Source organism: Halichoerus grypus, chromosome 4 (assembly GCF_964656455.1).
Source record: "Halichoerus grypus chromosome 4, mHalGry1.hap1.1, whole genome shotgun sequence".
Classification (NCBI taxonomy): domain Eukaryota; kingdom Metazoa; phylum Chordata; class Mammalia; order Carnivora; family Phocidae; genus Halichoerus; species Halichoerus grypus.
In genome coordinates, this window is record NC_135715.1 from 49,491,150 (window position 1) to 49,517,626 (window position 26,477).

General features: G+C 36.2%; 1 long non-coding RNA gene and 1 pseudogene across 1 annotated transcript in view; one reads left to right on the forward strand and one right to left on the reverse strand.

The window, feature by feature from the left end:
• Positions 1–26,477, reverse strand: part of LOC118541667 (uncharacterized) — a 168,147-nt gene that overhangs the window by 51,884 nt on the left and 89,786 nt on the right. The window lies entirely within an intron of this gene.
• LOC118541666 (peptidyl-prolyl cis-trans isomerase-like 3 pseudogene) lies at positions 16,732–17,214 on the forward strand (annotated as a pseudogene).

Sequence of the window (26,477 nt, forward strand, 5' to 3'; positions counted from 1 at the left end):
CTTCTTCCATCCTTTCATTTTCTAGTCTCTTTTGAATTTTTGACCACCAGTAATATAGCTATGAGAAGACTGTTGATGTTTTACACAACAACTGCTCTGCAGATTTAATAGCTCATGGAAGACATCTAACAAGAACAAAAGTGTCACAGGAGAATTTTAGCTTTATGTTGACCAGCTCATTATGCAGAGGTCCTTTACTTTGCAAAATACTACCTAAATGATTTGGTTAACCTGGCAGAACTCAAATCTTTCAAGTACACATATTTTTAATTACCTTCTTAAGTTCAGTTTCATAACTAGATCAAATCAGGAAAAAATGTATTATTGAAGCTTTGCAGAGGGCATAAAAATCATTTGCAGTAATAACGACTTAATATTTACATGGTAATATAAATACAACTTAACAAGGTAATTAATCTTTAGGTAAGAACAATCCATTCCAAAGACTTAGCTTACAAAAGCTGATTGCAAGAGCAAATAAGCTGGGCTTCTTTTTTAGAAACACTTCTATTACTAGTCTCAGCTTGTGGTGGGTTAAATTAATAGGTGTTTTATACATAAACACTTATGTCACATTATATATATTATATCATACATATTGTATACACTAAATTGTCTCTGTATCTATATATGTGTGTATATTTATGTGTGAGGTGTATATGTGTAAGCGATAGCTCCCAGTCAGCCACATAATCATGACAGTAAAAAACGAATGCACTTACAAGCATTCTGTACCCATACAACCATTCTGTTCTTCGCTTTCAGTACACTATTCAATAAATGACATGAGATATTCAACACTTTACTATAATACAAACCTTGTGTTAGATTATTTTGCCCAAGTGTAGGCTAATGTAAGTATTCTGAGCATGTTTAAGGTAGGCTAGGCTAAGCTATGATGTTTGATAGATTAGGTGTATGCATTTTTAAATTATGATATTTTCAATTTACAATCAGATGTAATCCCATCGTAAGTCAAATAAGATTTGTCTATATAAACTCACTTCTTATTTTGCTCCAGTTCCTTGAAGTTTTAAGTTATATGATAGAGAGAAAGTATAGTTTTAATACTTAAATATCTTTATACTTATAGATAACTTTTATCTAGGTAGTTTTTTATTTTTAAAGAATCTTTAAAAAGTGCACATTGTCTAAAGAACTTTCATGTGTTATAGCTAAAGTTTAAGGTTATGTAATAAACTAATGAGTTTCTTTCCAGTAATTGAAAAATTATATGACCTTCAGGATATAAAACTGGAATAGTAAACCCTAAAATACAGAGACAAAATGAAACATACCCATATTGTTGTGAAATATTAGTTAATAGCATCATTATCTTCTACTTGAAAGACCCGGCATGGATTTTCTAGGATTATTGTTTCCATGTATTCTTCTAAAAGCATGCATTACTTTAAAAGCAGAAAAAGCTATTTTGGAAATATTATTTTAACATATTGAAACTGATTAACAGAAAATTGAGAAATGGTGAGAAATTACTGTTCCTCTTTCATTTCTGTTTAAGAGAAAAACAAAGCCTAAGCATAGTTGTACAATAAATATTCTAAGCAGACAAATAAATAGAAAAATCCAGTGTTGTTATCTTACACAAAGCCACTAAGGTATGTTCACTCTTATTTATGTTAATTTATGCAAAAAAACCACACAAAGGCTACAAAATACTATGGAAGAAGAACATTATAAAAAAATGATTTAGGGGCGCCTGGGTGGCTCAGTTGGTTAAGCAACAGCCTCCGGCTCAGGTCATGATCCTGGAGTCCCGGGATCGAGTCCCGCATCGGGCTACCTGCTCAGCAGGGAGTCTGCTTCTCCCTCCCCCACTCCCCCCTCTTGTGCTCTCTCTCTCTCAAATAAATAAATAAAATCTTTAAAAAAAAAAAAAATGATTTGCGGCCTTTCAGAAAATTAGAAGAACATCATGTTAACTTTTACTATGACAAATCATTTAATGTTTTCTCACTGCTTGGGTAACTGATACATAAATATAACTAGTATCCCAAAGTAAAATACTGTGTGGTGGATACTGTCATTGTTACCAGAATTTAATAGTTAAGAAAACCTGAAATTGAAAGGTCATAAATCTCAGAATCCTTTAGCTAGGTAAATGAAATAGCCATAATGAGAACATTATTTTTTTCTTTATTCAAAATTCAACAGTCTTCCACTCTTTCATAAGGCATTTATAGCTTTCACTTAAATTTATAAATGATCTTCTTAAATATTTATTTATTTTTTTAAAATAACCTGGCATATACATTTTATAAATGAAGATCTAAAACCACTCAAGTATTGGCTTATTTCTAAATAAGTTTTATTGGGGAAGTTCCTAAATATTGCATATGGATGTTCAATCTTTGCATGACCAATTCTTTATATGATGTTATTTGACTAAAATCTCCATGAGGGAAATTATGAGGTATAATCTTTATTAGATACTCTTAAGTAGTTAAAATATTTCCCTTTTTAATAGTAACCAATAAATATATTTGACTGAATATGAAAGCTAAAAATCATAAAACATTTTATTATAATCCCTTTTTATCCATGAGAATTGATACTATAACAATCCATAATAGCATATATGTATATATGTTGACTTCCTGTAAGTATAGGTATTATTTTTTTAAAGATTTTATTTATTTATCTGAGAGAGAGAGAGCACAAGGGAAGGGGGGGAGAAAGAAGCAGACTCCCTGCTGAGCAAGGAGCCCCATGTGGGACTTGATTCCAGGACGCTGGGATCATGACCCGAGCTGAAGGCAGATGCTTAACTGACTGAACCACCCAGGTGCCCAAGGCACTATTTTATAATAATGACCAAACCAGACAAAAGAAGATAAACAACAACAAAAAATCTTAAATTTATTGTTGATCAAAAAGATAAAGAGAAAAATAAAACAAGTTTCACCACAGCTTTCATAGAACTATATGCTTTTTCACGGTGCAGAAATTTGGTCTTCAGTGATAGGTTTTGTGGTAGAATTGGTCATCATTGCCAGACTTCATTTACTGTTCTTTCTACAAAATCTGAAAAGTACTTCCTATTCCTTAGATTAGGAAGTGAAAGAATAAGAGTAGAACTACATATAAGTAGAAATAAAAGCAATATGTTGCATTTCCTCAAGAGGACTACAAATCTCTCAAAGGTAACATAATATCCTCACCACTTACCAGAGCACTCAGAATGACAGGGGTCCACCTATCAGAACCAGACATTCTATCCAAGCCACCTTTCCTCCATAGATTAACAGCTCTTTTGATTCTAAGTGACTCATCCCTTCCCCACTTCTCTCAGTTTCAGCTGAATTATCCCTGCCTTTTGCATAGCTGCTTTCTTTTTCCTCACTACCTGTCTTCCTTAAACTAATAATGAGGTTACTACTGCTGGACTCTACATATGCACATCATGTATTTGGGTTAGTGCTTATACTCAGTTGATCTACATATGGTTGTTTCTGTAACAATAACTCATCTCCTAAACAAATATTGAGCTGGATGTTTCCAGCATAGTTGTTTTTGAGGAAACACAAAAAATTCAAATTCAGGTGCATTTTTGACTACTGAAAAAAATGGCTGTGTATGTGTTAATAGGTTTCAACATCAAATTATGGCAAAGGAAAATGACATATTGTCCTCTAAAAGCTCTTTCAGAAATAGGATCAATGTTCAGAAATCATGTGAAAACGGTTCAAGGAAATAGTTTCTATTAAATGCCAAGTTAATTTTTCACTAGGAGGAAATAAGTGTTGAGCCTGTCTTCTTAGATTGTTAATAATAATGGAAATTATATGTGGTCATACAGAAATTAGTAGCAAGTCATATTTCCCTGTTTTATTCTATGTGTTTGGAATGGAGAAAAGGTATGAGATCAAGGGACATATATTAAAAGTTCAAACCACAGGGCGCCTGGATGGCTCAGATGGTTAAGAGTCTGCCTTCGGCTCAGGTCATGGTCTCAGGGTCCTGGGATCGAGTCCCGCATCGGGCTCCCTGCTCCTTGGGAGCCTGCTTCTCCCTCTGCCTCTCTCTCTCTCTGTCTCTCATGAATAAATAAATAAAATCTTCAAAAAAAAAAAAAGTTCAAACCACAGAAAAGAGGAAGAAACAATGAGAAATCAAGATCATCTGATGGGCAGGCCTAGATAAACTCACCTAGAAATTCATAGATTCTGTGCTTTTATTTTCATTCTTTTCCCAAATGTCATTACAGTATTAATACAATAGTCCTGGGGCGCCTGGATGGCTCAGTCGTTAAGCGTCTGCCTTCAGCTCAGGTCATGATCCCAGAGTCCTGGGATCGAGCCCCACATCGGGCTCCCTGCTCAGTGGGGAGCCCGCTTCTCCCTCTCCCTCGCTCCCCCTGCTTGTGTTCCTGCTCTCGCTATCTCTCTCTGTGTCAAATAAATGAAGAAAATCTTTAAAAAAAAAATACAATAGCCCTTAGGATCATGGAAACATACAAACAAAAATTTACATCTTAGACGACATGTGAAATATTTTACAGGCAAAAAATAGAATAAAATTGTGAGAAGTCTCCAGGATTACCATGCTAGTTACTGATAAAACCTGCCAACTTAGGCACAGAATCCAAGTTCAACGTCCTTTTCATTATGACAGAGTAATAATGAATTCCATATAATTCAAACTTACTCAATTTAAAAAACCCACTATTTTAATGAATGATTACCTTGATTTAATTTTATCTGTAAAAGGTAGAATATTTTATGGAAGAAATATGAATTTAGTTTGAGGTATCTTCTTTATGAGAATTCTTTGCAGAAATATTAAATAGGAATTTGAACAGATCACTTTAATTTTAGAATTGAGATCTATCCTCAAAATCCTAAACATGTACATGACATTGGAAGCCATAGACACTAATGAGAGCGTCTGAGGATAAAATAAGGTTAAAGAGAGGGACTAAAAGAGAGTCCTAAGGAACTCTTCTTTTAATTATTATTTTGTGCTCTAAATTCTTAGGACCTAGAAGAGTGTTTGATAGAATGTTGAGCCAATGGATGAAATAATTATAATCCCTTGGAAGCAGAAGAACCAGAAAATGAAGATGAGTAGAAAAGCACAGATGGTAAAGAAACATCAGAAAAGTTTAGTGCCATAGAATCTAAAGGAAGAAAGAAATTTGAGGGAAAATGCTGCTGAGATCAAGCATGGGGAACTTGAACAAATCATACTGGACACATGCTCCTTCAGAATCTTTGGTCACATGAGTTTGGGTAAAATGGAGGGGGAAAAACAAGATTTTAGAAATAAGTCATAATCCTGCTCTCAAGGTATTCATAGTCTAATGGGGATAAGGGAAAGGAACAGAAAATAAATGAATTACTACAATAGATTGAGACAATGCTACAACAGAAACAACAACAACAACAACAAACACAGGAGCTCTATAGAAGCCCGTAAGTCATAATAGGGCTTCTTGGAAAAAGTGATGGCTGAGTTGAGTCTTAAGGACCAGAGGGATAAACTACACAGAGTAGCAGTTATAGATGAGCTATGGGGATGCTTACTAGTGTATTTCAGGTAGTAAAGGTACACATACAAAAACCGAAATAGGAAGGTAGGCCTAGCGAACTCAAGTTGTTCAGTGAGGTACTAGTGTGTGTAATCAATCATAGTACTGAGAACTCCCTGGCTTCCTGCCTTGCCCCTCACTATTTCAGCCTAATTCAATATATTTTAACTGAAAATTTAAAAAATGCAACTTCACTCCTAAAGTTTCTGAATAACTTTGAGAGCTAATTCCTTTAAAGGATCTAAATTAACATTTCCTTTATATAGAAAGGAAATGACATTAAAAGAGAATCAGTGTCTTCCCAACTTATAAAAATAAGTGAAAAGAAAAACATACTCTTTTCAGGCTCTTAATATATAGATACATAAAATCCAAGCAAAGATAATGATCATAATGGTAGAAAAGAAATGCATACTAAAGTAACAGTTACACATTTTAGGAATTAGTTTCCCTGAAAATTATCTATTAGAGTTTGTGGTAAATTGTTTTCTCATCAGTTTGTAGTAACTGGCTAAAAAAAGAATATTGGAGAGTGACTCATAGTTATGAGAAAGGGAGCTATCTTAGTAATTCTATCATTATTATATAATTGTGTGGATACAACAGTGAAATGAATTTGTATTTATTTTGTGGTGAGGTAGTGAAGAAAATTCATGTGGAATCACAAGTGTTAATGGGTACAGGAGAATGGGCAAATAGATCTCTAATGGAAAATAACAGAAATGTAAGGGAAACTTGGGAAACTAATCAGCAAATATCATTGAAGAAGGGTGCTTCCAAAAATACATAGCTTTCAAAAAAAAAAGTACTATTCAGCTGGATCTCTTGGGTATATAATCACATTTTTCTTAATATATTGAGTTTGATATCAGAATTACTTATAACTGAGACTTTGAAGATGGTATATTTGTCTAATTTTTCTGTTCATCATCTGTGCATTATTTAAAGAGGGTAAATATTCACCTGCATTTACAAGGAAAAGATTTGTGTGAAATTTTAAAAGATAAACCAGAAAAGCTTATCTCTAAGTATCTAGGCACAGAAATGAGAAATTATGTCTGCCACCCATATCCTAAATCAGTCACAAATTACTATATTATTTTCCTTTCCAATCTGACATTTACCAAAAATCCAATATTCTAAGATCAAACATTTATTTTAGGATACCTGATGTATATAGCACTTTACAAAGCAATATCACAAAAGTCCATCTCTATGCTAAAAGAAATTTACATGTGCCCAATGAAAGAGAATACTCATCTCTAATGGACATGGTTGTCTGCAGGTAGTAAGTTTGGGTTTCAACTTTTGGAAGGTAAATGGAAGACTTAAAACTTAGAAATATTTGATGGAAAATAAAAGGAAATAAAACATTAAAGTTATATTACTCTATTACCAAGGAATAAATTTATAGAAGAATGAATGGGTGGTATTAAATATAATTTACAGAAAATTGAGAAACATATGATGAAAAGGCATGAAAAAAATCTCATGGAAATAAAATCTGAGAATTTTAGTTAACTGTGAATAGTGTAATATGAAATTTTAAAAAATGTTAAAAATGTAGGTGGGTTAGAAGATGGCAGAGTAATAGAAGGAGGACCGTATGCTTGTCTTGTCCCTCAAACACAGTCAGGGAAATATCAAATCATTCTGAATGCCCAAGAAATCGATCTGAGGCCTGAAAGAACAAATTGCACAACTAGTGGGCGAGAAGAGGCCAAATAGTGGAAGGTAGGAGGTGCAGAGACATGATTGGGGTGGGGGGAGGATCATGAGTGCTGCAGAGGGGAGGGAGCCCAGATCATGGAGAAAGGAGAGAGAGAAAGAAAGAGAGCAGCACACAGGGGATCGCACAGGAAAAACACTTCCTCAAAATCATTGACTGGGAAAATGAAAGGGGGTGATTATCATGAGTATTTACAACCAGCAGAGCTCAAAGACTGAAGTTTTAGAAGTCCATGCAATCACCTGGTGTGGAGCCTGCCACAGTGGTGCTCCTGTGGAGGAGGGCAGAGGCCCAGGGGCATATGGTGCGATTTGAGGATCCCCTGAGATGCATGGGGAGAGACCTTTCCCTCTTCTTGGAGTGCATCCGGGAGAGGTGGCTTTGCCACTCAGGGCACAAAAGAGCCAGCAGGCACCATTGCACTCCCCTGTCCCTTAAGCATAGGGCAGAGACACCTGCTGAGGGTGGCTAACCTGGACTCGGGCTTTTGCTGTGCTTTACTCTAAATCCCAAGCTCCTGCACATTGGTGTGACTGCCCTTCTGGGAAAAACCAGCATCAGCCCCAGTGCAGTAAGACCCTCCATCAGAGGACCGGCACAGGTCCATGCCACTCCAGGTCCCTAAAGTTTGGAGTTTTGAAACTCAGCCAGTGTGCCTGAGATAAAACACATGTGCACTGCACTGCTGGGCAGGCAGATGGCCCAGACACAGGGTGAAGGTAGGGATCTGAGGGATGCCTGGGACACACAAGGGGAGTGTTTTCTCTTCTGTGAGGGTTTCCTGGAGAGCAGCACCCATGAATCCCCCCTCTCCAAGGACAAGTGAGAGTGCTTGTGTCATTTTTTTTCTCCCCCAACCATCAGCATCTACTGACTTCAGTGAGCAGAACAGCACAAACAACAGAGGCCTAAGCCACTTACACCATGTTCCACCCCCCTGTTTTCTGCAGGTGCTTCTTTACTAGGGCAAATGTGCCTGAGAGACAGAGCAGCTGGCCCCTCCCCCAGGAGACCAGCACAAACTCCCCACATGCACCAAGTCTACTGATCATAGAGTGCTACAAAGCTTCAGCTCTAGTGGAGATAGGATCTTTTAACAAGCAGACCAGAGCACACCTATTTAAAACTCACCACACACTGGACAAGGTCCAAACATTCCCCACTGTAGGCAAGGAGAAACTCTTCAGAGGACGGACCTGAGGTAAAGAGCAGCCAAAACACAATAGCAGAGTTCACACAGCATACACCACAAACACTTCCTGAAGTATCAGGCCCTGGACAGTATACGACCTCTTCTTAATAAAACCATTACTCTAGAAGCAGGAAATATATCAGGCTTTTGTAACACAGAGAAGAGACCTAGACAAAATGCCAAGATGGAGGAATTCATCCCAAAAGAAAGAACACGAAAAGGTCATGGCCAGGGATCTAATCAAAACAGATGTAAGTAATACGCCAAATCCAGAATTTAAAAACAACAATCAAAGGATACTAGTTGGGCTTAAGAAAAGTGTAGAAGACACCAAGGAATCCCTTACTAAAAACTAATGGGCTGAAATGAAAAATGCTATAACCGAGATGTGAAAGGGACTGGATGTAAAGACCACGAGGACGGAAGAAGCAGAGGAATGAATCAGTGATATAGAAGATAAAATTATGGAAAATTATGAAGCTGAAAAGAAGAGGGAAAGAAAAATATTGGATCACAAATGTAGACTTAAGGAATTTAGCAACTTGATGAAGGGTAACAGCATTTATATCATAGGAGTTCCAGAAGAAGAAGAGAGGGGAAAAGGGGCAGAAGGTTTATTTGAGCAAATTATAGACAAAAATTTCCCTAATCTAGGGAAGGAAACAGACATCCAAATCCAGGAGGCACAGAGAACTCCCATCAAAATCAACAAAAGCAGGCCAACAACAAGACACACTGTAGTAAAATTTGCAAAATACAGAGGTAAGGAAAGAATCCTGAAAGCAGCAAGGGAAAAAAAATCCCTCACAGGGGAAGACAAGCAAGGTTAGTAGCAGATCTCTCCACAGAAACTGGGCAGGCCAGAGGAGAGTGGCATGATATATTCAATGTGCTGAATGGTAAAAATATGCAGCCAAGTATACTTTATCCAACAAGGCTATCATTCAGAATAGGAGAGATAAAGTTTCCCAGACAAACAAAAACCAGCCCTTCAAGAAATATTAAAGGAACTCTTGAGTGTGAAAGAAAGACCAAAAGCGACACAAACTAAAACAGGAACAGAGAAAATCTCCAGAAACAATGCCTTAATAGGTAATACAATGGCACCAAATTGATATCTATCAATAATCACTCTGAATATAAATGGACTAAATGCTCCAATCAAAAGACACAGGGTAGGGGCGCCTGGGTGGCTTAGTCGTTAAGCGTCTGCCTTCAGCTCAGGTCATGATCCCAGGGTCCTGGGATCGAGCCCCGCATCAGGCTCCCTGCTCGGCGGGAAGCCTGCTTCTCCCTCTCCCACTCCCCCTGCTTGTGTTCCCTCTCTCGCTGTGTCTCTCTCTTCAAATAAATAAATAAAATCTTAAAAAAAAAAAAAAAGACACAGGGTATCAGAATGGATAAAGAAGCAAGACCTATCTATATGCTGCCTAAAAGAGACTCACTTTAGACCTAAAGACTAGTGCAGATTGAAAGTGAGGGGCTGGAGAACAATTTATCATTCTAATGGACATCCAAAGAAAGCCAGAGTAGCCATATTTACATCAGACAAACTAGATTTTAAACCAAAGACTGTAAGAAGAGAAGAAAAGCACTATCATAATAAAGAGGTCTATCTAACAAGAAGATAGAACAATTGTAAATATTTATGCCCCCAATTTGGGAGCACCCAAATATATAAAACAATAACAAAATTAAAGAAACCCATTGATAATAATACAATAATAGTAGGAGACTTTGACACCCACTTACAGCAATGGACAGATCATCAAAAGAAAATCAACAAAGAAACAATGGCTTTGAATAACACAGTGGACCAGATGGACTTAACACACGAAACAACAGATGTTGGTGAGGATGCAGAGAAAGTGGAACCCTCTTGCACTGTTGGTGGGAATGCAAACCGGTATAGCCACTCTGGAAAACAGTATGGAGGTTCCTCAAGAAGTTAATAATAGAGCTACCCTATGACCCAGCAATTGCACTAGTAGGTATTTGCCCAAAGGATATAAAAATACTGATCTGAAGGGGCACATGCACCCTGATGTTTGTAGCAGCATTATCAACAATAGCCAAATTATGGAAAGAGCCCAGAGGTCCATCAACTGATGAATGGATAAAGAAGATGTGGTATATATCTACAATGGGTTATTACTCAGCCATAAAAAGGACTGAAATCTTGCCATTTGCAACAATGTGGATGAAGCTAGAGACTATTATGCTAAGCGAAATAAGTCTGAGAAAGACAAATACCATATGATTTCATTCACATATGGAATTTAAGAAACAAAACAGATGAACATAGGGAAAAGAAGAAAAAAAGAGAAAGAGAGAGGGAGGCAAACCATAAAAGAGACTCTTAACTATAGAGAACAAACTGAGGGTTGCTGGAGGGGAAGTGGGTCAGGGGAATGGGCTAAATGGGTGATGGGTATTAAGGAGGGCACTTGTTGTGATGAGCACTGGGTATTATATGAATCACTAAATTCTACTCCTGAAACTAACATTATACTCTATATTAACTAACTAGAATTTAAATAAAAACTTGAAACATTAAAAAATAATAAAAAATAAAAACATGCTAAAACTACTATATATGCATATAACCCTTATGACAGTGAAACAAAATATATGCTTGAGGTTTTGAAGGGAGAGGATGATTCAGTAATATCAAGTAGTTGTCAGATCTTAAATGAAGTTACAGGTCTACTTCTGGGCAACAGATTTTTAAAATGACTTTAAATAATACAAAAGCATTAAAATATTAAGTGCAATAATTGATTTAAAATAACTGCTTTTCACTTAACTAGACTCACTTGACTAGTTACAAAGATGTATAAAATAGAATCCTTACCCTTAAGGAAATTTTGTAATGTAGGATAAGAGATCCACAGACAAACAACTCTCAAGCATATGAGAAATGCTGTAAAGGATACATATACCAAGAATGAATGCAGTTAACTTGGGGAAACATGCTAACATAGGGTAACTGAAGGTATTACTATAATCTGGACTTATCCCTCAATCTACTATATTCTTGACCTCCCTAATGTCCTGGGATAATGCAGTGAGGACAAAGGTCAGTGGATATTATAGTCTTAGTAAATGCAATGATTCCAGAATGCTCATAGCATTAAAGGGGCAGACAATGCCAACACCTACTTACTCAAAGTAATAACTTTCACAGATGACTACTTCATATGTAGGTTTTATGAGTACACTACATTATTCTTCTCAATTTAAAACTACTTTTCTTCCATCAAAATGAAAACCCACTTATTTAAAAAAAATCATCAAAGTAATTAGAAGTATGGTCCTACAAATGCAATCTTTGTCCCCAGTTTAGAATTGTTTATTTGCAATAATTTCATCCAGTCAGTACTGTATAATCTGTGGGATCATGGTATCTGAGACATACTGCGTAAACTTAATCAGCCTAGCCCTAACTCTTGCTTGCCTCTCAAACCTTTGCAATTGTCCAAGCAGCCTTCTTTGTTTTTCCCAGTAATCGAGAGTGTGTCAAGACCCACTTTGCTGTGTTATTTTTTTTCTTGTTCACCTGATGTATAGGAGTTGCTCAGCTAGTTTCTGGATTTCTTTCAGAGGAAATTGTTCCATACATAGATATAGATTCAGTGTGTCCATGGGAGGCGGTGAATTCAAGAGCCTCGTTAAATGGGAACCATCTTGAATCGGAACTCCTGTGTCCTTGCATTTCTTGATTTGTGGCCTCCTCACTCCATCTTCAAAGCCTTCAACAGTGGGTTGGGTTCTTCTCAGGCTTTAAGTATCTCTGACCTCCCATTTTGCCATATATCTTAATATGTAGAATACCCATATATCGTGGGTATTCTACAAGGTCTCACTTTTCAAATCTTATTATGAAAAATACTGCCTCCTTAATGTACAATTTCAGGAAAACACAACCATTTCTAAAAATATATAAATCTCAGTTTTATATACCTATATGCAAAGTATAAAGATATATAAAATTAAAAAAATAAACAGAAGTGATAAAAGCATTCTGTTAGAGGAATAGAGAAAAATAAAGTAGAGGTGAAGTACATGTAATCCATAATGCTGTCCTCTTAGCTGGATGCCCAGCATAGGTTATCACCATCAATTTGCATTTATTCTATTCTAGAATCTTTGCCAATGGAGAGAATTGTGTATATTTAAATTATGAAACACTTAGTCACAACTTCATGCTTTTCCTCAAATATTTGAACATGTTCATCTTAAAAGAAAATGGTGACATATTCTGTGATGGCATATAGACCAAGCCTGTATTAAAGATATCTATACTGTCAGAGACAGATCTTAGTCTTTTAAAAGATAGTATATAATAAAGATTATAATTATTATACCAAAATTTTCTCTTTTCTTCTTAGAAATAACAAGCACCTATCACTATAAGTGTTCAAACCCAAGTGATATGCTTGCATCTCAGAATGGTTCAGAAGATATTTACAAATTGGGACAAAAAGGCAGATAGGCTCTAAGATAGCTTTTTATACAGAAAATCCATCATTCCTTAGGTACTGGATGAAAGAAATAAAACATTAAACTTACCTTTTTTTTTCTTTACCAGCACCTCACTATTTTTAGAAATATGTTTATATTTATGTTATCTATCATTGTTCTTCTTTTTAAAATATGTCAAAACAGGAAATTTTTACTGATTCAGTCTGATTAGAATTGTTTCAACTCAGTAAGGTTGGTCTAAACATTATGTACAATAGATGAAGAAAAAGGTTTTAAAGGAAATTAATGAGGGCATAAACTGCAAAGGAATAGTCGTATCATTTGAGAAGCTTATTTCTCTCAAGAGCACCATTGTAACTGTTAGCACTATGGTCATAGGAAAAGCCCTTGACTCTACCCATTAACCAGCTAAGAGACCTTGGACAAGCTTCATAGTCCCTCCAGGGCTTGGTTCTTTCATCTGTGGCCGAAAGGATTTAGTCAAGATGATTTCTAAGATTATTCCCATCTCTATGGCTTTATTATTTCAGGTCCCACACAGAACCATATCAAGAGGAGAATATCATTTATTGATTTGGATAACTTTATCTTAAGTAACAAATTACATTTAAAACTTCCCTGGCAATAATCTTTTACATATTATCAAAATAGCTGAAAATACAACTTTAAGAATGAAGTGTTTCAGTTTTGTTTATAGGCTTTAGTGGAGAAAACCATTTCATGACAAGAGGTAATAAGCAATGCAGCCATTTTTTATAGAAAAATAGATATAAAGTTATATATTTTTAGATATTTTCCATCCAATCTCAGCTATAAATGTCTTTATCACCTACAGTTATCTTTGGAATTAAATCTTTTGAGAGATGAATGCTGTAGACTATTTAATGCTTCAGCAGGTTTAGATGCTTATAACTTGTGAAAAGTTAAAATGTTTTCCCTTTTATTTCATATCCATTCTAAACTTTTACTGTTGCTTTTGAAATAGATATTTTAGAAACAAAAAGGATATGAGTGATCACCTAGCCCAATTTTGGCATTTTTAAACCAAGACCACACATTCTTTTCACTCCTCCCATCAAGAGGTGATAGCTAGAGCCCTTGCTGTTCAAGCTCTGTGGTACTTCTTGTGAGATGCTCCACACACTGACATGGTTGCCTGCTGGAGAGGCCACCTGTACATAATCTGATTGATGCCTGGAGCTGAGTTTAGCCTCTGCCATTCCCAATGAGACATCACATGACTGGAATTCTTTTGGATCCTCCATTCCAGCCCTTCTGCCAACTGAATAGCCCTGAGTGACTTCCATCAAAACTACATGAAAGAGGAGACTCACCCATCTGAGTACTGCTACATTATTGATTCATAAAATTATGAGATATAATAAAGTGATTGTTGTTTAAGCAACTAATTTTTGGATAGTTTTTGTCTTGTTTTTATTTTTACTGCACCAATAGATAAACAGACTTTGGTCCATGAAAGTGAGGTGCTAACATTACAAAATCTAAAATGTATGGCTCTGGTCTGGGGACAGGGCAACAGGCAAAAGTCTGACAAGGCTTAAAATGAATACTATAGAGGACTTGAAGAGAGTGAAAAAAAAAATTACTAGGAGGTGGTAGAAAGTTTGGTACTACTTCTACCCAGGTAACCTCGAAAATATATAATGTACTTAATGAACTTGATAATCTAGTTAAGATGATTTCTGGATGAAGTGTTGAAGATGCTACCTTGTTTCTTCCAGTTGTCTTTTTAAAAATGAGAGAAAAGAGAAATGAAATAATCAACTGCTAATAGAATATGGAGTGAATGTAAAGGGCTTAGGACAACCATTCCAATGAGTGAGTGGTCCTCAAAGTAAGAGATGGTCTCAGGGTAGAGATAAAATCTAATGCACTGCCAGTAGAACATACCCTGTGGTTGTAAGATCCCTTAAGACTTCAGAAGAATTTAAGGCAGTATCAAATGTACCCTCTCAGTAACAAAAAGAAAAAGGGCATGCTATATTAGATGCTCTAAGACAGACAATAGGGCTTAGTGCACAAACAACAGCTTCACAGGAAAACCAAGATAGAGAAGGATTTACCTCAAAAAGATTTATGGGTTTGGTTTTGTCTAATGGAACAGATTAGGAATTGACACACAAAAGGCTCATGAGATTTTAAAGGAATTATATTAGCATTGAACAGGACAGAAAGAGTTAAAAAAAAAAAAAAGGCCTAGAGATAACCAAAATTCTATATACAAGAAACATTCTAAGAAAACCAAATTTTATGGAAAACAGATTTTATGGAAAAGGAAGTTTTCAGAGGGCAGGACCAAAGCCATGTAGAATTATTATAACCCAAAGACCAAGACTAAACCTCAATTGGGAAATGAAAATATCTGCCCAATTATATTTAAGAATTGCTATAGGATAGTGATTGTCTTATTTTCTCTGTTCTGGAAAAGGAATATTTACTATGATTATCCTATGCCTGCTTCATCTTGGGACATTCATTTGTCCCAAGGGGACAGATCATTTGTCTCTTCATTTCACAGGTCTACAGTCTAAGAGTAACTTTATCCAAGGGGGAAAAATACCCTAAACCAAGATATTTTTATAGCTAGATATAATTTAAATGCTGTGATCCTGGACCTTGAACCTGAGCTTCGTAACATAATAGAATGAGACTTTTGGTGGTTCTTGCATGATGAAGGAGAAGATCAATACTGTTGTAGGGCTTGTACTCCAGTGGTTTAAGCATGAAAGCAAATTATCTGAAACTTCTTTTATGCAGGTCAATGATTCCTCCCCTTGAATATGTACGTGATTGAGATTGCTTCAACCAGTAGAGCATGGCAGAAGTGGTGTTAGATTGTCTAATATCATGAAACTTGCACCTTCTTCACTTGACACCCTGACCTACCATATAAGAAATCTAACTACTCTGCAGATGTGATACTGAAGAGGCCACATTAGGCATTTTGTTGATAATTCCAGCTGAACTCAGCCTTTCAGATGTACCCTCCAAGTCACCGTATGTGTGAGTATGCAATTTGCAGCTTCTAATCCACACTATCTAATGGTTGAATATCATCAAGTGGCCTCTATTACACCACATGAAACAGTAGGATTATGCAACAGATCTCTGCTGGAAGTTCTGACCCACAAAATTTGTGTGATACAGCAGAATGGTTGTAGGAGTTTTACTACTAAGTTTTGTGGTCTTCTGTTCCACAATAGAGACCTAGAACATATACATTCTCCTTTAAAGGTCAATCTTTAACAGATAAAATTATGGCAAGGAGAAATGAAGTGATTTGTACAAGTTTATGCAATAGTGTAAGGGGAGAATTGCAGTGCAAAACCAGAGCCCATATCTTCCTTTTATTTCCACTGTACCTCATCATCCTAATGGAGTGCATTTTTTTGTATAATGCTATCTTACAATGTTCAGAAATCAAGTAATCAACTTTATAAAAGTCAAACATGCTTTTTTTTTAGTCCTTCTGTTTCTTTCCTTTTACCTGATTGTCTTCTGCTATTTAATATTTTGAGACTCTGCTCACATATCAAGACAATAAGCATAGGTGAATTCTAATTTTTCATGGACTTCAAAATAGAAATGCAGGGCAGCCTGAAGACAGTAATTTCGAATTACAAGCATCTGCGATTACATCTTTTCTGTTTTAACAACACCTGTGGTACCCGAAGTGAGACTCATTTTCTAACTTCTCTTGATAAGACTGTGAGAAATTAACAACAGTAGTTCCTGAAACTATCAAGACTAAAAATGTCAGTGACACTGAATACAGATGTAAGTGATATTAAAATAGAAGGCTTCTGTGAGAGGTCACCCAAAACTTGCGAGAATTTTTTTGGCTCTTAGTACCAATAATTACTACAATGATTGTATATTGCATAGAAATATCAAGGGTTTTATGGTTGAAACAGGAGATCTGACAGGTATGGGAAGATGAGGTACAGTATCTGGGGCAAACAATATGAGAATCAATACAGCAACTTTCTTAAGCACAATGTTAGAGGTGTCATATTTATGGGTAATAACAGCCCAAACACCAGTGGATCTCAGTTCTTCACCTATGGCAAGCAGTCACATTTGGACATAAAATATACAGTATTTGGAAAGGTAATAGATGTTCTGAAGACTCTAGATGAATTAGAGAAGTTACCAGTGAATGAGAAGACATGTCAACTTCTCAATGATGTGCACATTAAGGACATAACTATTCATGCCAATCAATTTGTGAAGTAGCTGTAGTAGACCTGGAAAGATACTTGGCAAACCATTCGAGGAACACACCTACGGTGGTTTATGCAGTTTTAATTATATCAAAAGACTGCATCATCCTTCTGCTTGTTTACAACTAAAATCTCCCAAGTTGGTGGTACCAAGGGGAGCCAAATGGCTTTTACTCCCACTATTAGAGCATTTTCTTTGCTAAAACTATTATCCAATGTATTTCTTTAAGTTTGATTTTAAAATCCTCTAATTTTTTGTTACATATAAACATTCATTTAAAAAATAGAAATACATTATTTCTGTGATAAAGACTTATGCCCTACCTATTTCTCTGCCCCCATTCACTGTCATCCCTTATAACTAGAATGAAAAGCACTTAATTCCACGCTGTCTTCTGAGCTACAGTCAATCCAACCCCAGGATCAAGAAAGACTTTATTCAGAGAAATTTACAAGTTCCAAGCAAGCAGATCTGCATTTCCACACTGAGGTAACTCTTTGATAACTGCACTCTTTCTTGTGATCACTTCTCCTTCCAAGTTTGGTTTTTGAGATGAAGCCATCCTATATTCTATATCAAGTAACTGAGTCTCTGTCCCTTGTTTAATCTCATGCCTGGGTCCTGGTTTGGATTTCCTGCACATTTCCCCTATTCACCCAGGATTGTGTCCCACTCTATTCTTGGAGATTCTATATTCAAATCTTGTTATGAAAATTTTAGCCTTGCAGTGGGAATTATGCTAATTTTCTCCAATTTCTTTGGTGTTCTGTAATTCTCTCTAGAATCTTTACTTTAGTATTTAGCTGCCTTAACTTAGTTTTAAGTTACTTAACACCTAACTCTTACACTCTTGCTGGTATTCCTGGACCTAGTGTGTGACCTGCCCGTCTATCCACCTGTCATGACCCATTATTGTTTAGTGCTCACCATTGTATTCTCCAGATAAAATGCTTTGCCTGTCTGGCTGGATTTCCATCACTCGATTCTTGTTCAATTTGCAAGAACTGATTGTATCTCAGTGTTGGCTTTTAGTCTCCCACTTGTATCCAACCTAAACTCTTCCTGCCACTACCAAGTCCTATATTGGTTAGAGGACAGCTGCTGGATGATAGCTAATAGAGAGACAGTTACATCGCTCTAATAATTAAAAATGCATTGTAAATCAGTTGTTCTAATACAATTTTAATAAAAATTTACCTCTTTAATAACTTATAAGAAAATACTCGTGCTGTTCTTTCTCCTTGGTCTTCGATATTAATAATAAATGAAGGCCACAGATTCAGAAATTGAATATCAATGTTTTTAATATGTGCATATTTACAAAGGTCACTATTTAAGTGAAAGGGGTAGTTTTCATATTTGCCTCTAAATAATAGAATTCTCACAGTGGAAAAGTATGATGCCTATTTATATATAAGCCACAGCTTTTCTCTGGGATGCAGTGAAATAAAGCATATGACCGTGATGTGTGTAATGTTTTTATTTAAAAAGTTAATAATTCTGACCTGGATTTTTTACCAAGAACTTAATATGACTAATATATATATATATATATATATATATATATATATATATGTGTGTGTGTGTGTATATACATATATACATATATATGCATATCAACTATTGTAATCATTTACAAAGTAAAAAAAAAGTTGCAAGTTTTTAAGATGTTCTTCATTATATTGTATGGACTAAGTATTTGTCTTGGTCCAATTAGGAGATAGAGCCACACAGTAACTTAAATAGGGGAAGTTTAATATTAAGAATTATTAAGCTATGATAAAATCATAACTATAAAGATGAAAAGAGTATGTTCTAAAGGGCTCCTCCACCTTCTCCTAGAGCTAAGGAAATGTACCAAAGAAGGACATACTTAGGATATATTCCAACCTGTGCCAGGATAATGTTCAGACCTAGTTTGAACAGTGAGGTTTGTTGGATTGCCTGAGTTAAAGCTAGTTTACAGATATCAAGCAAGGAGAAAAATTAAATAAAAAAAGAAAAAGGAAAAAAGAACCTCTGGACTGGGGCTGCATGGTCACCAAGGAACTGTGTGCTCTGGGTGCACAGATAAAGCAAAGCAACACCAAATGTCCCTACACACCTGCCCTTTGCCTGACAGTGTGGCAAGAGCAAGAAAAAAACAAAATACCATTTATCCTAACCAGGAAAAGAGAAGCTCCCTTCCCCCTGCAGTGTCTCTCTAGCGCCTCCTATCGACAAAATTTAAAATCATACTTGCCATAAGGTAGAAAATGCGGGAATTGTCCCCTTGCTGAGAACAAACATACTGAAGCGAAAATTTGGATTTGTGAGACGACACTGATAACTGCCACAGACATCACATAAGCTATGTCACTATATTGTAAATGTACATTAAACACAAAATAAAACAACTCTTTTGTGCCATGTATTTGCCCTATAAGTATTATCACAACTAGTATGCAATAAAAATTAGTAATAATTATAAATATTTTAACATTTAAAAACATTTAGGTGGATACTATTGATGCTCTAGATATTTTGAGAAGTTTCCCTCCAAATTGAAACTGATAAAACCTTTGTTCTAGATAAGCTTCCCTGTGCTGCCCGAAATTATTATTCCATGGACTTTACTTCAATCTTTTTTTCTTTTTTTTTAAGTAATCTCTATACCCAAACGTGGGGCTTGAGCTCATGAGTCCGAGATCAAGAGTCACATGTTCTATGAAATGAGCCAGCCAGGCACCTTTACATCAACCTTTATATTTGGCTTTATTATATATAAAAAAATAGACTTTTGTGTCTTCCTTTCTGATTTTATTTCTCATGTTAGTCTTCAGATACATGGCGGTGGCAATAATCCACACAAATGAATGCTAACTTGTGCTGTAGCCTACAACCAGTATCCACACATTGTTTTCACGGGAAGTCACAAGCAACCATATTGGTCTGAGTGGTTAGAGTCACAATTAATCTTTCTGTGCTGAGAACAATATATATTTCTTGTTCCAACATTGGCAGATGAGGACCATATAAGACAGTAGGCATTTGTTGCACTATACAAAATAAAGATAATTCTAAAGAATCTGACCCCTTCTTGGTTATCTAGAGTTTTTCTGAATGGGAGATTGAATCTCTGCTGGAAGAGTGTCACCATGCTGAATGCAAACCCCTTCTACCTTCTTGTAGTAACAACAAGGCATTGACTAATTTAATGTAGTTTTGTCTCACCAAAAATTTAAAAATTATTTATATTGGTGATCATTAACATAATGATATTTTGAAATCAAAGCTTTGTTCCTAGTGCTTTAATATCCCAGAAGCAATTAGAACTCATCCTAGAATTAGATTTGTGCTCCTTATATCCGTATGAGCTAAGTGGTTTTGTTCTAAGAAGTTAGCCCAGCTTACCAGTTAAAGGTATGTAGTCTGGAGTCAAAACTGAACTTTGCAATTGAATTTTAGGTTATCTATTTATTTATTCATCTATTTACTCTTTCAGCTAATACAAGGCCCTGTGCTACATCATGAGGATATAGCAGTGAGCAGGACAGGCTCAGTCCCTGCCCTCATAGAACTTACATTCTAGCCCAGAATAAACACACATTAAATAAATAAATATCAACTGAATTACTGAAAATTTTGGTAAGTAGCTTGAAGAAGTGTATAACATACTATGAGAGGTGGAAGGGAGGTCTAATCTCTCTTGCAGGTTAGGGAAGTCTTGCTTGAGGAAATTACACTTGACTTCAGGTTTGAAAAATGACTAGGAATTGATAAAGGTGGGGGTCTGGAGTCTTGGGGTTGGGAGAGTTGTCTAGGTAAGAGAGGCCCCTGAGAAAGCCCTGGAGGCATGGGAACAACCTGAAGGGACAGAGGACCTAAAAGGAAAATATCGTTCTCAAGAGGACAGGCTGTAAGAAGAGTCTGGTGAGGAGGCAGGGGATTCAACACACATTATTTTAGAATTTATTAGATGTGACAAACCTCACTGAACCTCAGTTCTTCCTTCTGTAAAATAGAAAAAAACAATGCCTCTGTTTCAGATATGTTATAAAGATTAAATAATAGAATGTTTACAAAGTCTTTGGCACATAGTCTTGCCAGACTAAACACTCTGAAGTATTTACAACAGCAGAGCAATGCAGTGTCTTTCTATTCATTTTTCTAATCTATAGTTTCTGCATAATTTCAACCCTAATCATAAAATTTTTAAAGATAGTATTTTTACATCTTAGATTTTTAAAATCAATCTTGTCATTATTTATATATTTAGAAGTGACTATATATTAGAGAGATGAGGAAGACAAAATAAATATAAATAAGTTTAAATATATATACATATATATGTGTGTATATATATATATATATAACTAGAATGCATGTATTTTGGAACACAGATGCTCAAATATTTTAGTAAATAATTTAGACTTTAGTTTGAAGAATTGCAAACTTAAGCATCTTCCTATTAACATATTTCCACTTTTTCCTAAAACCATGGAAAACACAATTAACCATGTGGCATCTGTTGTGACTTTCTTCATTGGACTAGCAAAATTGCTTGAGTTTTAAGGTGTTTTCCAATATTCAATTAAATAAACTTTGAGGTATGAGAAAAAACAATGGGCCCTCTTGCACCTCTTTTGGAGGAACACTGGGCCTAGTTGTCAAGGTAACTTAACCTCATTTTCAAGGTGAATGAGACCACCATAGGAAGGTGTCCTGGGGCTCAATATTTCCTCAGTAAGTATTTTATTCTTTAAGTGTTGTCAGAAGCAAGCTTGAAGTGGACATATTGTTTTTCACTTTTACCTTTTTAAATAAAAGTTATAAAAAGCTCTTTGAACATCAGTTTTTTTACCTTTGTATTTATATTTTTCCCTCAGGGAGCATTTTAAATGGTATGTTCTTATTATTCCCTCTCTCCCATCAGATTTGTTTCTCTAGAGTATTATTCTTTTACTTTATGTTTTACACAAGAAGCTGACAGCTCTGGCCTTGCTAAAAGGATCCATTGTCTGCTTTTTTCTGATGAAAACACTTGCCCAATGTTCCACTGACCTTTTGAATTTTCCCTCTTTACTTCTTCTGTATCCCGGTTGCAACATGAGCTTTTTTCCCCCAATAATCCACAAGAAAATACACGAATGATAATAGAGAAAAATGTCAGAAACATGAAAACCAGGTGCTAAGAGATGGGCTTGTACCACTGTGAAAGTCTAACCCCTGGCGTTCTGAGAGTAAAAATATCTATCATGCCTTCCAAGAAAATTGAAAAGGAAAATGTTTCAGAGATATTTACTGAGATATTAGGATGTTCAGGCAATGCCTTTCTCTACTAGAGGAAAGTAAGCATGTATATGTATTTGGGGGGCAAAATCTATTTATGGCCAAGCCAAAGAGCCAAATGTCAGAAATAATCAGATCAAGCCTGTCATTGATAGCCTCTGACTGATTTGAACAAGGGTACTTGAGTGGTGGAACTGGAAAAATTCCAGGCCTATGACACTGTGAAGTCTTTCACAGAACATGCTATGGCTGCCTCATTTAAGAAAATGATGACCCCGTTTGCCGTTCAGGCTTCCTTTTTGTTGTTGTTGTTTATTTTGTGTTTATTTTTACAGTGGAACCCTCCGTGGTAGTACTAATGGAAAATTAGTGAGTTTTAAAGGGAACACTAAGCTACAATTAATTGATAAAAAACTATGCCTTTTCCTGGTTGAGTGTTACGGGATGCCATGGAAATGACTATACTGACAAGTAAAATTTAAAAGTGGCTTAATTCTCCACTGTGAAAATAAAGAAAGAGATCACTCCTTCTCCCCCAATTTTCTTACAGCATTTAAGTTAGAAAACTTGTAATTAAGTACTTCTCATTTCTTTGAAATGTGTATAAACCTTTAGAAACCTAGACAGGCCTTTTGTCAGGTTTATGACCCAAGAATGCTTTCCTCAAAGACCTAGGAGCCTGGGATGCCTGGGTGGCTCAGTCGTTAGGCGTCTGCCTTCGGCACAGTTCATGATCCCCGGGTCCTAGGATCGAGCCCCACATCGGGCTCCCTGCTCCACGGGAAGCCTGCTTCTCCCTCTCCCACTCCCCCTGCTTGTGTTCTCTCTCTTGCTGTGTATTTCTCTGTCAAATAAATAGATAAAATCTTAAAAAAAAAAAAAAAAAGACCTAGGAGCCAGCTTTTTGAAATGTAAACATCAAGAAAGATTGTGTCACTATTTCCCAGTTTCTGTGGGAGAGTAGGAGTTTAATTTTTGTAGGTGTCTTGTTCCATGTTGGAAAACTACCTCCTGCTATAAAGATATGAGAAATTTGTTTTTCTTCTAGTAGTCAATTAACTAACACAGATGGTCACCCCAATTACCAGGTAAAGTTAGGATGTACTTGTGTGACAAATGGTACTGTCAAATCCCCTCTTATTCGAGGACTTATTACTGTTTTTCTTGAAAACATGTATGTAATGAATTATATCTCCTTGGTTATGTAAGGGGATAAATATTCCTTCTGTCTTTGTGATCTCTTAATGGACTACCTGTTTTGCATATCACATTCTGATTTAATACTTATTCTTTTTTTTTTAAGATTTTATTTATTTATTTGACAGAGAGAGACACAGCGAGAGAGGGAACACAAGCAGGGGGAGTGGGGGGGGAGAAGCAGGCTCCCTGCTGAGCAGGGAGCCCAATGCGGGGCTCGATCCCAGGACCCTGGGATCATGACCTGAGCCGAAGGCAGACGCTTAACGACTGAGCCACCCAGGTGCCCAATACTTATTCTTTAATAAAGTATTCTCTTTCTCTACTGCCTTTATGGAGAGGCTTTCTGGGTTTGGAGAAGATTTTATTTTTAATTATATTTCCCCAACACAATATGATTTAAAAGTACATTTTAAAATGGGTATGTGTTGCAATCAACCAGGAAAAATATACTAAACCTAATGTCTCCTATCTGAAATAAGTTTACGTCAGTCTTTTCAAGGCCTTGTGGATGGATAAGAAGAATTTGTATAGAAGTGGAAAATCTAATCTATAGCATCAAGAAATTTGCTGAGACAGAGACCCAACTCATTTTCATCATCATAATTTTCTTTCTGAACCTGTCATTACAGTTAGATTAGTTGTAAATAAAAATAAATAAACATAGTTGGTGATGATAGAAAAAGATTTTCAGGGCATAATTCAATGATATATTTCAAAAGGGCCGTTAAATGTCTCCTATTACATCTCCCTGACTTATAAAGTGTCTGAGAAATGTATAAGTAGAATCTAACAAAAGTTTTATTAAAATTTATCATATGACGCCATTTGCAAATCAATGTTTTCATCACTATGTCCATGAAATAATATAGACACCTCCTCATTAGGTGGAAGTCACTGGTGGGTTTTATCAAAACGTTGGTCTGGTGTTTATTTGACTATGTTTTTACTGTTGATGTGAATAAACACAAATTTTTTAATTTGATTAAATAGGCACTTATGACATGGTAATTATGAAATGTTGAAAAGTGATAATCCTTAGTCATAATGCAGTCTTGAGAATGAGGAATGGGAGACACAAGGAGGGCTAAAGGAGTTGTATGTATCTAACATGGATTAATTTCCAGTGAGAACTTTTCATGTTGGACTTTCCTGAGGAAAGTTTACTTTCTCACCAAAACTAAAGTGGAACAATGATATATAATCCCCTCACTGATATGAATTAGGAAAAATCAGGAGGATACAAATGTAACAGTGCTTCTTTTTATAATCAGGGTTTAATTAAATAATATATTTCCAGAGGGTCATTTAAAGCTCATCTATTGCATCTTCCTAATTACGTAGAAGATTCCGTGAAATGGGAAATACGAGGAGTCTTCCTGTCTGCCCGCCATTTACAGACATTGAGTGAGTAGATCCTGAACATTGCCTAAGTTTGCTGACACTATGGAGAATCTTGGAGGAACCACAGACTGAAAATATTAATCATAAATAAATTCTCTGAAATGAGAAGTCTTTCATTCTATGGTAGACTGGCATGGGACCAACTGAAGAGGTTCAATAGAACCTGAGAAGACAAAAGAAAAGGCTACTTAGAATTAGATATACTTACCTCAAAGTATACTGAAAATTTCCAGAATAAAGTACCATCAATGAAAGACTGCATTGTCTGCCTCATTACCCATCCAGGACCTCTGATCTGGTTAATATTTCAGGACCTCAGGCTGGACGTCTGTATCTAGGGTCCTAACTATCCAAATCAGATATAGAGCTGCCTCTTCTCCCTCAAGCAGAAATGTGACCCTCATTGTTTTTTTTTTTAATAGTCTAAGTTTTCTCCATGGCCTACCTAGTCTTCCTGATAGAGAGCTTTTGAGAGCACTTAAGAGTAGCTGGTGTTATAGATGTGAATAGCACTAAGTATAGTTTCGCAGTGAAACACCCAGGTGTTTCCACTTTCTGAGCAACTCTAGGCTTGGTGTCATTGCTGCCTGCCTCACATCCATCTCCCTCAGGACTGACATTCAATTCTGAGTGTCAGTTTTGCTTCTTAGCCCAATTTTTCTATCAATTTAGTGGCCATAAATCACAGAGAGGATGTGGGGACAAGGGGGCAAAGCTACACCCTGGCTCATATATAGGATCTAGGGCCTGGTTCATATATGGTTAGAGGCCATTGGACACTGCATTAAAGTTCAGAGATTCTTGATGAGATCAGAACATATGACATGTATGACAGACCCCTTGCTTTTCTGTCTCTCATGGTTCATCTCCAGCACTTACCAGAGGGGTCAACCTGTTTTTCTAGCCTGGTTGACCTCTGTGGCTCACTGTGAGGGAATGACAAATGCCTCTCTGATGGACCTGGTGGCAGGAGGTGTTAGGTACCTTTGTCCTTGCCCTATTTTCCTCCTCACCTGTTTTTCTCCAATGAAATTGCACTTTACTCTGACAATAGCCCAAATATTAGATGAGACCCATGGAATTGCTTCTATTCAACCAATTTTGCGTGATTCAACTTACAGTTCTTCATAGAAGCATTCAAGTAAATATCACAAAGCCTTGTAGATTTGGGGGAAAAGGGAAGAAATCATGACCTTTGGTAAAGAAAACAGTGTAGATGAATGAGAGGTGTAGTTGGTGTGGTTGGTCCTCTCCTACAATATCTGAAATCCATCAAACATATATGCCACAGCAAAGCAATACCATGTTTTTTAAAAGATACACATCCAATCTATGTCAGATAGTTCTTTACCTTTTATTGTCAAAACCTAACCCATTTCCTACAAATAAACTTGGCCTTAGAG